At 37.5% G+C, this 15,205-nt stretch overlaps 1 pseudogene; it reads right to left on the reverse strand.

The window, feature by feature from the left end:
• Nucleotides 1-11,206: 11,206 nt before the first annotated feature.
• Nucleotides 11,207-13,445, reverse strand: LOC114612692 (annotated as a pseudogene).
• Between the last annotated feature and the right edge of the window lie 1,760 nt (nucleotides 13,446-15,205).

Consider the following 15,205-nt stretch of genomic DNA (forward strand, 5'->3'; position numbering starts at 1 on the left):
TAAAAAAATATTGACATTGTCCAAATGCTGGTTGAAGGTTTTAAAAGTTTACTGGTAAAAATTATAGATGACCTAAAAGACTATGAAAACTGGTAGATGGATTCCATTCGGAACCTGGTCAAGAAAACCAGAAACAGAAAGGAAAAACTATCAGCAAAAGGATTTAAAAAATAAGGAGTACTGATTAAAAATAATTAGCAGCCTGAAAAAAAAATTCTGTAAGAACATTAAAATTTTGAAAAAAATCCTTAGAATTTAAAACCCATGAATAAATAGAATACACAGTAGAAAGTACCACCAAGAGAGCAACTGAACAGAAGAAAAAAATACCAACAATGGATGACAAAGTCAACACGTACTACAGTTGAACATGAAGAAAGGAAGAAAGGAAGAAAGGAAGAAAGGAAGAAAGGAAGAAAGGAAGAAAGAAAGAAAGAAAGAAAGAAAGAAAGAAAGAAAGAAAGAGAGAGAGAGAGAGAGAAAGAAAGAAAGAAAGAAAGACCCATAGCCATACATTCAATCTCTAGAATAAAACCAGGGCTAGAGAATTCATGGGATAGAAGGTGAACTGAGATGAAAAAGTAAAGGTATAAAGGATCTATTTAGTGATGTGAAATTCAGATACTGCAAATCCAGAAAAAGAAATGGACAGACACTAAAGGCATTTAGAAACTCTAAATGGTCATGACCAGCAAGAACCTTGCATGACATATGATATCCAAGGTATAATTATATATATGAGAACAAAATAAAAAATCTATTAGGAAAAAGATGCTAACTCATATACAAAAGAAAACTTATTAAAATGATATCAAGCCTCTCATCAGGAACCCTAAAAGCCAGAAAAAGAGAGGGAAGAAAGATAGTTTTCATGGCAAGGACACAGGACAGAATACATTTCATGAATGGGATGGGTGAACAAAGAGCTAGGAAGGAATCCATCATACCTAACACAATAAAGAAGCAATCCCTGATACCAGTAGGGAAATTAATAATCCGATCAGTCAGAAAAACAACAATGAAGTTATTAAAATTACTAAATGTCTCTCAATAATAATCTTAAAGGTAAATGCCTCAACTCACCAATAAAGAGATAGCATGGCTGATTAAACTGGAAAACTAGAGTTGTTGATAGTGTCTGAAATGGCCTATCTTGGTCTTTGAAGGATAACTTTAAAAAGAGACATTAAAAATGTTTCTTTAGATGTGAACGTGACACAAAAATCAGAGGAAGAAAGAATACTTCTATAAAGCAAGTTTTCATTAAGTCCTAGCTAAATGTTACTTCATAGACTGACATTTTATGGAAACTTTCTCATATGTGTCTGCTGTTACCAGGAAACTTTCTAATGCCAAGGTTGGTTACATATTCTGCTATGTTCCATGCCTCTGGAAACCAATCACAACAGAAGTCAGTACAACTGTTTTGTATAGTTACCTACAATAAGCTTGGACCTGAACCAACCACCCAGCAGCACTTCCTGTGCCTATGTATATGCACATAAGCTCTTACAGTGTCAGCTGTCCCTGGGATAGATCCCAACACAAGAGAGACACTTGCACCAATATCAGAAACTATTTGGAATAAGACTTCCATTTTGAGTAGCAGTCCAGTAAAGTTCTAAGACCTCCTTGGAAATTGACATCCTTCTTGGCAGAAAGAGTACATGGGTAACTGACATTCTGGCTGGCAAGTTAAGACATGAATGTTAGACAAGTACCATCCTGGTGGACAAGTTAGGACATGAATATTAGATAAGAAAAGTCCCCTGCCACAGTTGAATACCTCAACCAAGAGGAGCAGGATAAATATACAACAAAGACATGTCACTAAGGAAATCCCCTATCTGTAACTCTTGATCGTTGATATAACTTGGCACAGATGACTGTGAAATTTTGGGCTCAAAAATACTGTGGGATCTTAAGTCTGGGTCATGGTTCAGTTCTCAAATCTGGACCATGGTCCTGGTTGACCAGTCTTGGGGTGTGTGCTCAATAAATTATCCCTATCTGACTGAGATTGATGTCTGTGTGGTTTGTGAGACAATTCCTGGACCCCAACAGTTTTCAATGATAATTTCACACTAGATAGGAAGATCTCAAGTAAACAACTTGAAGTCATAATCAAGAAGCCCCCCAAAAAAACAAAATAAATTTATATTTGATAAAAGAAAATAATAAAAGCCAGAGCAGAAACAAAGAACTAGAAAATTCTGAGTATATCAGTAAATAATGATATTCCTTTGACACTACAAAAATAAATAAACATTTAAAAAATAGAAGGAAGACTCAAAATCAGAAGTGGAAATGGGTATATAGGTATAGTATAGATTTTTACCATGGAAATAGAAAGGATTACAAAAGACTGCTATGCAAACTAACAGGTCAAACTATAAAACTTAAAAAAAATTATAAATTTTTACAAATACACATAAAGAAATAGGAAAAGTGAACAGATGAATCATGCATAAAGACACTGAATCAATAATAAAAACTCCATTTAAAAAGCACTAAATTTGATTACTTGGGTGAATTATACCATTTCAGCAAGTAATACCAATTATTGTCAAATTTCTAAGACAGCTATAGAAGAAACACTCATAAACTGATTTTATGAGGTGGACATACTCATAAACCAATTTTATGAAGTGAAAATATTCATGAACTGATTTTATGAGGTCCGCCCTATCTGACGCTAAATCCAGAAAATGACTCTATAAAAGAAAATAACCTTACATAATTGTATTGCCAATAAATGTAGATGAAAAATCCTTAACAAAATGCTACCAAACTGAATTCAACATTGTATTAAAAGAATCATTCACCATTCTCAAGTGGAAAGATCCTCAGCCTACAGTGGCATGAAAAATTTGGTGGCAATCACAAATCTAAGTAGATGCAAAAAAAGAGCCTTTAACAAAATTAAACATCTCTTCATATTACATTTGTATGTTTCAGAAAATTAAGGTGGGAAGGAATATGCTTCAACACAATAAAGGCCTTGTGTGACACAGTCACAGTAGCATCATACCCAGTGTTGACAGATCCAAAGAGCTTTTCCTTGAAGATCAGGAACAAGAAAAGAGCAGGGTGCTCATTCTTGTACTTCTGTTGAACAGTGTTGGAAATCCTTGTCAACAGAGAAAGCAGAGGTAGACAGTAAAGGAAGAACTGGAATACCCTGTTGCCAAATGACCATAATCATATAGAAAAATCTTAGAAACTTCCTGAATTCAGTAAAAATTACCAGCTATGGAGCCAATGTTTAAAATTAACATTTTTTTCTGTAATTCAACTATCTAAAAAGAAGTCATGAAAGAAATTCTTTTTTTGTAACAAAAATAAAATATTTAGGGATAAATTAACCAAGAAGGTGAAAGATCTATATACTAAAAACAATACTCATGAAAGAAATGGATGGAGATATTAAACAGGAAGATGGTCCATGTTCACGGGCTGGAAGAATAAACAATGCTAACTTGTCCTTATTATCCAAAGCAATTTACAGGTTCAATACAAACCCCATTAAATTCACACTAGTGTTTTCAATAGAAATAGAAAAGTAATCCTAAAATTCATACAGGACCACAAATACTAAGAATATTCAAAATATCTTTGCAAAAAGAAGAAAGCCTAAGGCATCATATAACCTAACTTCAAATTACATCTCCAAGCTTTAGTAACTCAAATAGCATGGAACTGGCAAGCTTATAAACACATAGATCAGTGGAACAAGAGAACCTAGATTAAATTCATATTTATAATTACATGGTTTCCTGCAAAGAAAACAGGTACATAGCATGGAGAAAGATAGGTTGCTTGAACAAATGATGTTGAGAAATCTGAATAAACCCATGTAGAAACACAGAAATAGACTCTTATTTTTATACCCATTAAAATACAAATTCAAAATATAGTTAAAATTATAATTTAAAAAAAGCCTGTAAAGTTACTACAGGAAGACATGGGAAGAAAATTCCATGAAATTATTTGAGGAAAAGCTTTATTTTGCTAACTCAGCAAAAGTGCCAAAAGCAACCATAGCCAAAATGGAATTCTCTCAGACTCAAAATTTCTGACAATAGAGGGAGAAATCAACAGGACACAGTGTCTTCTTGGGAATCAGATGGCAGTGCACGCATTTTGTCATCTGGTAGGATGGATATCATTACACAGACAAACATTTTAAGTGCTGGTATGGCACTGAGTAACTTAACTCTTGACACACATTTGTAGAAATGTAAAATTTTACATTCACTCACTCACCATGGAAGTTCCCCCCAAAATGGAAGACAAAACCAGCATATGATCTAGGAATCCCACCAAAATGTTTATAACTCAAAGAAATAAAGTCAGTCCACACCTACTGCAGCATTCTGCATGGTAGCTAACACATGGAATTAACCTAAGTACTCTTCAAGCAATGGATTAAGAACATGGCAAGCATCTGCAATGAAATGTTATTTTGTCTGAAAAAAGGAAATGCTGTGTTTCCAATAATGTAGATGTGGCCTGGTGGATATTACATTTTTTTTTTTAAAGCTGGATATAGAGAGATGTTGTGTGGCCTCCACCTGTGACATCTTCAGAAACTGAGCTCCTTGAAGTAGTGAGCAGACGATGTCTTTAGGGAATAAAAGAGGGTGAGAAAGGGAACTTACTCCATCAGCAGGAATAAGTTCAAGAGACATACTATACAAGTGAATATAGTTACCACTTATTGTATCCTTGAAAATTGCTAAGGAGGTAAATTTTAGATGCCCTCACACAAGTAAATCTTAAGCATTTTCCCCCTAAAGAACACATAGAATGTTCATCGCTTACAAACTTTCTGCTGTCAAATAAGACTGAGTTCCTTAAAGCACATTACATAGATATAGAGAACATCAGTGTTTTATAGTGTTAAATGTGTTTTGAATGACATTACTAAAAGAAAAGGTTTGTGTGTACTCTGCATGGTATCATTTAAATAATTTGTCTCATTGATACAATAAGTGTGAGAACTGGGGCATTATTCCAGAGCAAATTATAATGGGAAGGTAGAACTAGGAAGTAGCTACCCTGTGAAAATCTTCTCTTGATGTGTCAATAATAATCAGGAAATAGGATTCCTATACCATATGAAGCTCAAGTTTTCCCCATGGGTTTGACACTAGATCTTTTGGGAAACACCTGTTTTCTATTTTGTCTTGCATATTACTTGTCCTTTTGGATATCAATGACATTTTCTTTCCATGACACAGGAGCTGTTACAATAGTCCCAGGAGGACAAACATAATCAGCTGATTTATTAGGGTCATCATTGCATGTGTATTTTGTTACTTTTTTATTGTGTTTTGGGGAAATTGATGGCAAAAATATGTTCTTTCTCTTCCTTTAGACATTCTAGAAGAAATTACGTCTGAAAGGATCTCACTTAGCAAAGTAATGAACAACAGAACTGCAGGATAGGCTACCACACCTAAACCTATCAACCATTATTTGCCAGTGGTTAGATCAACCTCAACACAAGGACTATTTGCTTGTCCTCAAACATATGCTCTATCAACACAGTTTCTGATACTGATGAACTTTTCAGTTAAGATATAGAATAAGCCATAATTATGCTAAAATGAAAAGTTGGCATTTCTGTTTACAAATGTTTAGGGAGAGGAACAGTGAGTAAGGGTTGGCACTTCCAAAAGGGAAGTAGAAGTAACATGTTTGAGTGGAGCATATGTAAGTGGTAGTGTGTACTGGTTGGTAGAATATTAAGTATCGAGAAGCTTGGGGTTCTGCTGTGCTCTGAAAGCCAAAGGAGATGTTCATAGTCATTGGTATTATGAATTTCCAGCACTCTACAGCTCTGTTTCTTCCTGGGCATAATGGCCAATTAACAAAGTGTGATGTTGCTGGGCCCTATGCCATTCTAAATACTGGTACAACATTGGATAAGATTATAGTTAGCTCTTGAATTGATTATAAAAAAAAACACTAAGGCCTATGTAAACAAAAAAGGAAAATTATAGCCTTGTCAGGGAAACATGTAAGCAGCCGGGGATACTCTCTGTTACAAAGTAGTACCCTAGAAAAAGTCATTTACTTGCCAGCTTTACTCTGACTATTTTTCATAGGGATTTTTTCCTTAAAGCCAGTGTGTAGGATTACACTTGACAGTTTCTGTGGTGACACACAGTCTCATTATAATCCTCCAGTTCCCCAGATGATTTGAGAACATCATTGCCCCTTTGTTTCCCGTGAAAATTCTGTTGATTTATCCATTACATGTGTAGAAGCAGGGAGGTGTGCTGAATTCTTAGCTAGTTATTTTATTCTATAATCAATGGGAAATGGAACAAATTTTAGGATAAACAAGGTCTCCTTGAATGTGGCAAAACTGTGCACCTTTATCAGCTCTGGAATGGGTGAAGAAGTGCTAACCTGTATTTTGTGTCTTCTAGCTCCATCTATGACCCATGCCACTCTTCATAAGCATAGAGCCATGCTGGAGGACAACCCCAGATCTTCTTCTTTCTTCTTTGTTCTTCTTGAGGCAATAGAGGGGGAAGAGCATTGGTGTGGGTAAGACTTAGTCTTAGATATTTAGGGTTGCTGTATAATAATAAAACATTTATCTGTCTTAAGTCTAAGTCACTTTGCCTCAGTAGCTGATCTGCCTTCAGGGAGTTCCTCTGAGGCAAGAAACTATTTAGCACCTCATCATAATACAGCAGGGGTTTAAATAATGTAGCCTTTGTTCTATCTCCACAGGAACTGTGTGGCTCTAACTCCCAGCCTGCCAGTTGAAGTTGCAGAAAGAAAAAGGGAAATTTTGAAAAGTGATTTTATCTTTTGTTTCTAAGTTCTAAAACATTTTCTACTTAAACTCTAAAAGAAAAATGGGGAAAGAGCTTCTAAAGAAAGGGGGAATAAATGTTGTAAGAAAAAGGGGCAATAAGCAGTTAAGGAGATCTGGGCTAAGGAAAAGAGGGATGAGGAGTTCCCTCTTTGTCCTCAGCACTTGTACATCTTTCAGAATACATAATCACATGGTAAAAAGTTCATCACAAGTTTACACATAAATTCAAGTCATAAATTGAATAAGAAGTTTACAACAGAGAATGTTTACATGCATATCCATTAGGAGTAATTATCTGACTAAACATTCATCATCTGTCACAGTGCTACAGGTTTATGGAAAATTAAAAACTATAATTTCTGTGACTAAATAGCTAGTGAAGCTTTGTACAGATAAACCCAGTCAATATTTTATCTTCTGTCTTAGCACCTATAGTAAATCCTTAGTTCCCATTTTATAATCTGGTTAATGACTTTTACAACTTCTTGGAATGTGCTCTTAGTAGTAGAAGCCTGCTTGCTATCTCAGAAGCAATTAACTCATGACACATGAAGAATGGCAGAGTTCTCATTGCAGTTTTGACTACCAGAAAGGATTAATAGCAGTCCCATTATAAAAGAGCTTAATAAGTACTATAATTTTAGGAATTCTTATAGGATCATCATTAAGAATTAAGAAGTCATCTGTTTGTCTATATACCATCACTACAAGACAGCACATCTTCATTGTTCTGCAGAGATCTGCTCAAAAGGAAGGGCTAATATTTAGTGGTAATTATATGTTTAACAATAAGAGGAAAAGCATATTAGGAATCTTTCCTAAAATAAAATTTTCCTGGGTCTTGCCTGCTGGAGCAAATCCATTGTAGATTTTAGTCCAAGGCGGACCCATCTCAGGAAGATCACCTGCTGGTTTTTAGCTTCTATGATGGCTCCTGACAGAACCATAGAAGAGAAGAGCCTCTAGTCATTACCCTTAAATCTCTCTAGGACAAGTACATCATAAAGAATGATGTGGGGAAGAAAGAACTTCTCTCTTGAATCATTTACTTCAGGTATCACCATCTTGTACTTTTAAAAGAAATGTCTTCAACTCTTCAGTAAAATTGCATTCTGTGACCAAAGGAGCTAAAGGCTACTTTGAGAAATACCTACTTAATCTAGAAATCCAATTCTTTTCCCTTTTAAAAAAATTTTTGGCTGGGTGGTGGTGGCGCATGCCTTTAATCCCAGCCCTTGGGAGGCAGAGGCAGGCGGATTTCTGAGTTCGAGGCCAGCCTGGTCTACAGAGTGAGTTCCAGGACAGCCAGGGCTACACAGAGAAACCCTGTCTCGAAAAACCAAAATAATAATAATAATAAAATAAAATTAAATAAATAAAAAATTTTGATTGGTTATTTTATTTATTTATTTACATTTAAAATGTTGTCCCTCTTCTAGGTTTCCTCTCTGAAAATCCCCTCCCCCTCCCCCTTCCCCTGCTTCTATGAGGGTGCTTTCCTGCCTCTCTACCTACTCCTGCCTCACTTCCCTAGCATTCACCTATGCTGGGGCATCAAGCCTTCACAGGACCAAGGGCCTCCCCTCCCATTGATGCCAGATAAGGCTATCCTCTGCTACATATGCAGCTGGAGCCATGGGTACCTCTATGTGTATTCTTTGGTTGGTAGATTAGTCCCTGGGAGCTCTGGGAGATCTGGTTGATTGATATTATTGTTCTTCCTAAGGAAATCTCCAGCCTAAACTAGAGTATAATTACCTTGTCTCAGAAGAGAAGTTCATTCTTTCCCACATCCTTCTTCATGATCTGCTTGTCTTAGACAGATTTAAGGGTAATGACTAGAGGCTCTTCTCTTCTATCATACAAACTTTTTTCTTTTTTGTTCTGTAGTACTAGAGAGAAGCACAAGACTCACTCATACTAGATAAGTACGCTACTACTAAGTTACACATTTAGTCCACTTTCCATTTGTTGAACATCCAGTATGAAATCAGCCACTCTACTCCACTCCAGGGAATGTCCTTGTTTAGACCAAGCTAAGCTTTTCTGACCATAAGTTCCTCCATATTATGTAAAAACAGTATTTTATTTATCTACTTTTTCATATTTTGTAGCTTTTGACTCCCTTTTGAGGATGGAGGATGATTGTCTACCTAGGTGGACATGTGGTAACTTTACTATTGCTGTGATAAAATACCACGGCCAAGGCAACTTATAAAATAAAGCATTTAACTCGACTTATAGCTCTAGAGAGTCAGGGTCTGTGATGGCAGAGTGTAGGCATGGACAGGAATAGCTGAGAGCACACATGCTGAATCTCAAACAGGAGACATTAAGTACACTGGGGATATCAGGAGTTGTTTTATTTTGAGATTAAAATACACTGACATCAGTTTCCTCTTCTCTTTTCTTTCTCTATACACTTACATATACCATTTTTTCAAATTCATGGTTTTTTAATTAATTGATGTTATGTGCATATATTTTGAAACCTTAAAGCCCAGTGACACACCTCCTAATCCTTCACTAACCAATTTTATCAATTAGGGACCAGGAATTAAAATCACTATCTGTTTGGTACCACCAACATAGCACAAGCTTATACATAACTTATTCCTGGGAATAGAAAAGGTTCTACCAGATAAATTTATCAGGAGCACAGAAATACATTAAAATAATCTTGGGAACACTGGGCCAGAGAACTTGTCAGACACACCAGAACAAGGAAGGGATGTAACTCCCTCTTCTAAAGCCTACTAAAAGATGAACACCTAGCTTTGCGATGGTGATAACCTCCAATAACCTCTCATCTGACCACCCAAAGGCTGACAGGAAGAGAGGGCATCAGCTCCGGTTGGTCCCCACAGTTTATGTAGCCTAATCAACTGCTGTCTTTCCATAGACTTGTCCCTTTGTCTATCTTTTGCCTCTGCAGCTGGATTCAACTCCAAGGTCTCACTTTCAGATCTGTGACACTCACAACCACTGCTACTCTGCTTCTCTGGAGCCCTCTTATCATCATTAGCTGTTATCATCAATGAAGACTCTATTTCCATGTCCATGGACTCACTTCTGAAACCTTGTGAACTCTGCTGTATAGTCTTTTCCTTTTACAACCACTCCATAAACCACATATATACTCTTAGATGGATGTCGTCAGTGGATGATGTGAAGTGTGTGCTCTGAGAATTAATATTGGTAATTAAGACTGAAATAGAATGCTCTACTCAGCCAGCTTTAACAAGGAAAGCAGAAGTATCTGGCAAGTGGTTGTCATTGAAACCACTATCTCTTGTAAACTCACTGTTACTTAATACATTCTGACATTGTAGAAAGAGAAACACATGTTTGTCTATTTTTCTGAAATAAAACACTCATCACAGTAACATGATGTCTTGTCTAAAAATCTTCAATCTATTCAGAGAAATATATATATATAATATATGTGCGTCTATCTATCTATCTATCTATCTATCTATCTATCTATCTATCTATCTATCTATCTATCTCCTCCTTCCAGATTATGCAAGGGCACTGAAGCAGATGGGAATTTGAATTGAAAGGAACATGGGTCAGTGTGTATTTTCCTGGAAAGATGCCTTACTGAGAAAGACAATTCTCTCTGCCTCTTTCACTGAGGGTGTATTGAAAGAGAGCTAAGATTACCACCAGAAGGACTGAATGCCGGTTTTGCTGTTTTGAAACAGTGAAGTCTTCACTAGAAAGCAGCCTCCTTGTGAGGCCTGATGCCAGAGCAACTCAGGGCCTGCACAGGCATCTAGTGGTACCTTTCCCATCAGCCACATGCTTGGCTGGCTCCTGCTCTTCTGGCTGTGAACATCTCTTCTTGATGATGGTGGTTTGGGGTTGGAGTGAGGGAGGAGTACAGGATGGTGAAAGCATTCTTTGTCAAGGCTATCTCTATAATGCTAAAATTAAGGTGGAAAACACAGCAACTGGCTCTTACTGTTTCCTTCTGGTTTCATGAAACTTCCCAAAGAGTATCCTCAACTAATAACAAGGAAGATCCTTGGGATTCTTAGATGCATGGCAATGAATAATGAAGGGTAGCTAGAGCTGGAACAGAATGTAACTTGAATTCCTAAAGCTTTTTTTTTTTTATAAGAAAATGTCATCCCTTCTCTATTTCATACACATCTACTCTTGAGTTCTTTGCTTTCTGTTTTTTGTCTACTGTTTTCTTTTTTTTTTCATCTTATACTTTTTATTCCAAGGGGCACACAATTGATTTTGTTAGTAATCTTTATTTCCAAATAGAAATCACTAAATATATGTATTTATATAAATTATGTGATAACCTTCAGAAAAATCAAGATCTATAAAATGCTATGGTTTGCTTTGTAAATTTTAACTGCAAAATTTCTTCTTTTTTCGGAACTTCTTTCCTTCTGAATTTGCTGCTTTTTCAGCCATGATTTCCGACTACTTGCTTCGATTAAATCTCCTGAACTCAGAATCAGCCAGCAGTTCTTCCTCTGTTCTTGGGAATTCGTGAATGGTAGAAGTTGGCTGGATTATCGACGATGGTTCCAACCTGGAAGTACTTAGGGAAACCGTCTCTGTCATTTTTCTTGTAAAACCTTTTTGGGTCCATGCTTGCTCTCATCTTTAATGCTCTGAGATCATTTTTCAGCTCATCTGTCAGTTCTGGAGCTTTCATGCCAAACCAACCATTACCAGCTGGTTTTTGTCGCTCTTTCCTGCGCTGTTTCTGAAGCTGATGCTTTGACTCACTGTATGGTGGGACACAATAGTTTTTTTCAAAATCAGGTGTAATGACAGCTTTCTACAAAAGCTTGTTTTTCTTTTTCTCCTTGATCTGGGTTAGAGTTTTCTTATGAGGCTGCAGTTTGTCTACATTGAAATTAATATACAAACCACCCAACTGCTTGATGTTTAGTCCAGGGTCTACAATTTCAGAAGCTTAGACTTGGTGTTACTGAATAAGTCTTCCTCATCACTAGACTCATCCTTATTCCCATCACTGTCTGATGAGCCTTCTTCACTATCTTCCTCCTCATTTTCTTCCTCAACAGCACCTTCACTTGGTGCCTTGTCTTCTAGGTAAAAGTTTTTGTCAGCACTCAATCCAGGAGTTTTGTCAATTACAAAGAGTGCACTATCACACTCGGTATCTTCCAAGTCCTCAGCTGATGCCTCCTTTTGGCCACTGTTTTCAACAGGACACAAAGTGTCCCTTCCATTCTCACTACTGTCAGACTGTGGGCTTTCATCACTGCTAAGAAATAATAAAACAGAACTATCTACATCCTGAGTCATGCTGAGTTCAGACTTGCATAGTCTAATATCACATTCAAGAGTGACACCACTTTGGCTGTTGCTGTTCTCACTGACACCTGTATCTGTGAGCGTATCGTTGCCGTCACCATGACTGAGCTGTGCCAAGTCACGCTTGTTTACGCTGCCCCTTCTCTCGTCATTCCATCTTACTATTTTCACAACTGCAAACTTGTGGTCTAATGATTTCATTACAGCCTCCCGATCTGGACTTGAAAGCTGGGATGTGGGTTTTTTATTTGGGATGCTTGACTGAGTCTGAGACACTGACTGTTGAAGGCTGGTGTCTTGAGCTTCAGAAATACTCACCTGGGAATCGTTCTCATTAATTACCTTTCCTCTGTTATTTTGGGGCCCTCATCATCCAGACTCTTACAGTTCTCCTTTCTGACTTCTGTAAGAGACACAACATGGGCTTGTTTTTCTTCTTGGATATGCAAGTTTTGATGGTTTCGAGTTGTCAGTTTTCCCCTGAATTTCTGTGGATGGAATCATCAAAGTCATTATTATAAGTTTCATTATCAGAAATATTTGGCATACTTCTCTGAGAAAGTGGTCTTGCTGATAACTGAGAGGCCTGTTTAGCATCGGAGTCCTCTGAATCTACAGAGGTGCCCACAATTTGCTTTTTATTTCCTGGTGTAATCTTAGTATCTTTTTTCTCAGCTTGGAACTGTAATTTCTTCTGCACATTCCTGGCTGTTCTCTTCAGTGCAATCTCTAATGACGAAATGCCTGAGCAGGACGACTCAGCCTCAGATATAGTTTCCGAATATGATTCTTGGCTTGAATCTCTTTGAGATTTAGCCTTATTTCTGGTTCTTCTTTATGTGGAAGGTACAACCATAGAAACCCCTGAAACATGAGACTCTGCTTCAGAAACAACTCCTTCATCAACAGGTTCATGTTGAGGGGTTACTTTCTGCCTTTTCCTAACACTGGACTTTGGGATAGGTGCAATTACCGCCCGCCATTTCCGGGTTACTCTTATGATGGGCTCTTGGACCTCTAACATAGAAGAAACCTCAGAAGCATGAGACTCTGTTTCAGAAGCTTCTCCATCAGAAATCAGTACAGTGATCTCTGCTGGGCCTGCAGTTCTGCTGTTCCTGCTTCTAGAGAGGACTGAGCTTTGTTCCTTTGCAGACTGTGATTCAGCAGTGCTGCCATCGGATTCTGATTCTCTTTTGCTTTCTAGATGTGTCCCAGTTCTTCGAAAAACAGACTTCTTCTGCTGGGAGTTTTCTTGGAGCCTGGTCCGAGAAATGCTGGATCTGGTGAGCACCATTTTTTGTCTACTCTTTTCAATGCTTCTCCCTACCACTTCTTCTCTAAATCAGGACACTGCCAAGATTCACATGAATCTTCATCCCCACGTTCCTTTTATTGGATGATTAATGTCCACCTACAACTCCTTTATCTCTGGATTCTCATCAGATGCTTACATTACTATTTAGATATGATATTTTCTTGAATTGTTTTAGATATCTTCATTTCATTTTCTGGAAGTCACAAAAAGAGTCTAAATCACAGAATTCTTTTCTAGTCATAGCAGAATGTACATATTGTTGGTCCAAATAGATGCTTTCTTGATTGACTCTGGAGGGACCTACATAATTAGAAAACTAAAATGGGGTGGTGTCTCAGAACTGATTGAAGATACAAAGATAACTATGATTTGTGTAGCTAGGGGTGGAATGTTCAAGGGGTTGCCTACTTACTATGTGTATACACCCCAGCTTATTTAGAGATATTTTGGTAAAGCTCTATTCCATGATATTCAAGAGGAACGGACCTACTCTGAAAGTCAGACAGAAGATCAAGGTGATCTCCCAGGTATTTAGTTAGAGAAAGGTTGTCACTACTTTCTCACTCAGCCTTGACCTCGCATGGCCCATTCCATCCTTTGCCTTCATTAGCTAGATCTTGTAGCTACAATGCTAGAATTTATGAGTTAAGTATGCTTTGCTCATATGAATACTGGCATATTTTGCCAGGGAATGGTGTGTGTTTTCTATATTTTACTGTCTACAATGCACTTGTGATGTTATTATAATTTCCTGGGCTCATCTGAGAAAAGAAGCTCTGGGTGTCTTTGGTACATCATGCTGCAATTTTTGATCATAAGATTCTCAAAGTTCCAAAATGCAGAAATCATCAGACAAGCTGGAACTCACATCTGGAAGATAATAAACTACTTTGGTTTATGCTGGGAGCTGTATCAGAGATGAGAGTGTGAGACCATATGGACTGACACTCCTGTTTTCTAATCAATACAAAAAGTCACCTGTAGCAAAAGTCAGGAGGATGATCTACAAATTCCTTCTTATTTCCTGAGTTATCATGGGGGAGTTCAAAAGTAGCAACGCTAGAAGCTGTATGAGCCAGAGAACTGTCAGGCTTAGGATTTACCAAGATCTCGTGACATTGTGTGGGGCTTTCTGTTACAGCATCTGCAAGCAGTTTCGTTCAGTTGGACAAAATAAAACCCTAGGCTCTGACAAAATTTCCAAGAAAAAGCCCCTTGTAATAATAAAATTAATAACAATTAATTGAGGATTTATATTGATAGGGGCTGGCTTTAGCACATGATAGTTTAATCTTCACAATGGATCTACAAGACACATAATATTGGCAGTATCCTAGAGAGGCATGGAATGGGTAAAGGGGTTGTCAAGCTTGGCTTTAGGCTACAAAACCTTCTCAAATAAATGAAAGAAACATATAGGTCCTGGGCTTCTAGAGGCTAGATCCTATATCTGAGACCTTGTATAGTATATGCTTAAGAAGATTAATTAATAGTGTCTCGTGACAGGTTGATAAGGATCTCCTTCTCCCATGTGCTCTGATGGTTTCCTAACTATGATGGCGGGATTTTAGGGAGCTCATACCAAGAAGCTCGTCAATGGTTTCAGAGGGCAGCAAAGCCACTTACCACCTTCTCCCATATTCCCTTCTTGAAAGAGTTCAGAGAGGGAGAGAGAGCTGAAGTTATGCAGCTTCCAGCTAGAGTTAAGCTGTCTGCTGTAGGGGTTTTGATGCTGGAGC

This window comes from Grammomys surdaster, unplaced genomic scaffold (assembly GCF_004785775.1).
Source record: "Grammomys surdaster isolate TR1022 unplaced genomic scaffold, NIH_TR_1.0 130, whole genome shotgun sequence".
Classification (NCBI taxonomy): Eukaryota; Metazoa; Chordata; class Mammalia; order Rodentia; family Muridae; genus Grammomys; species Grammomys surdaster.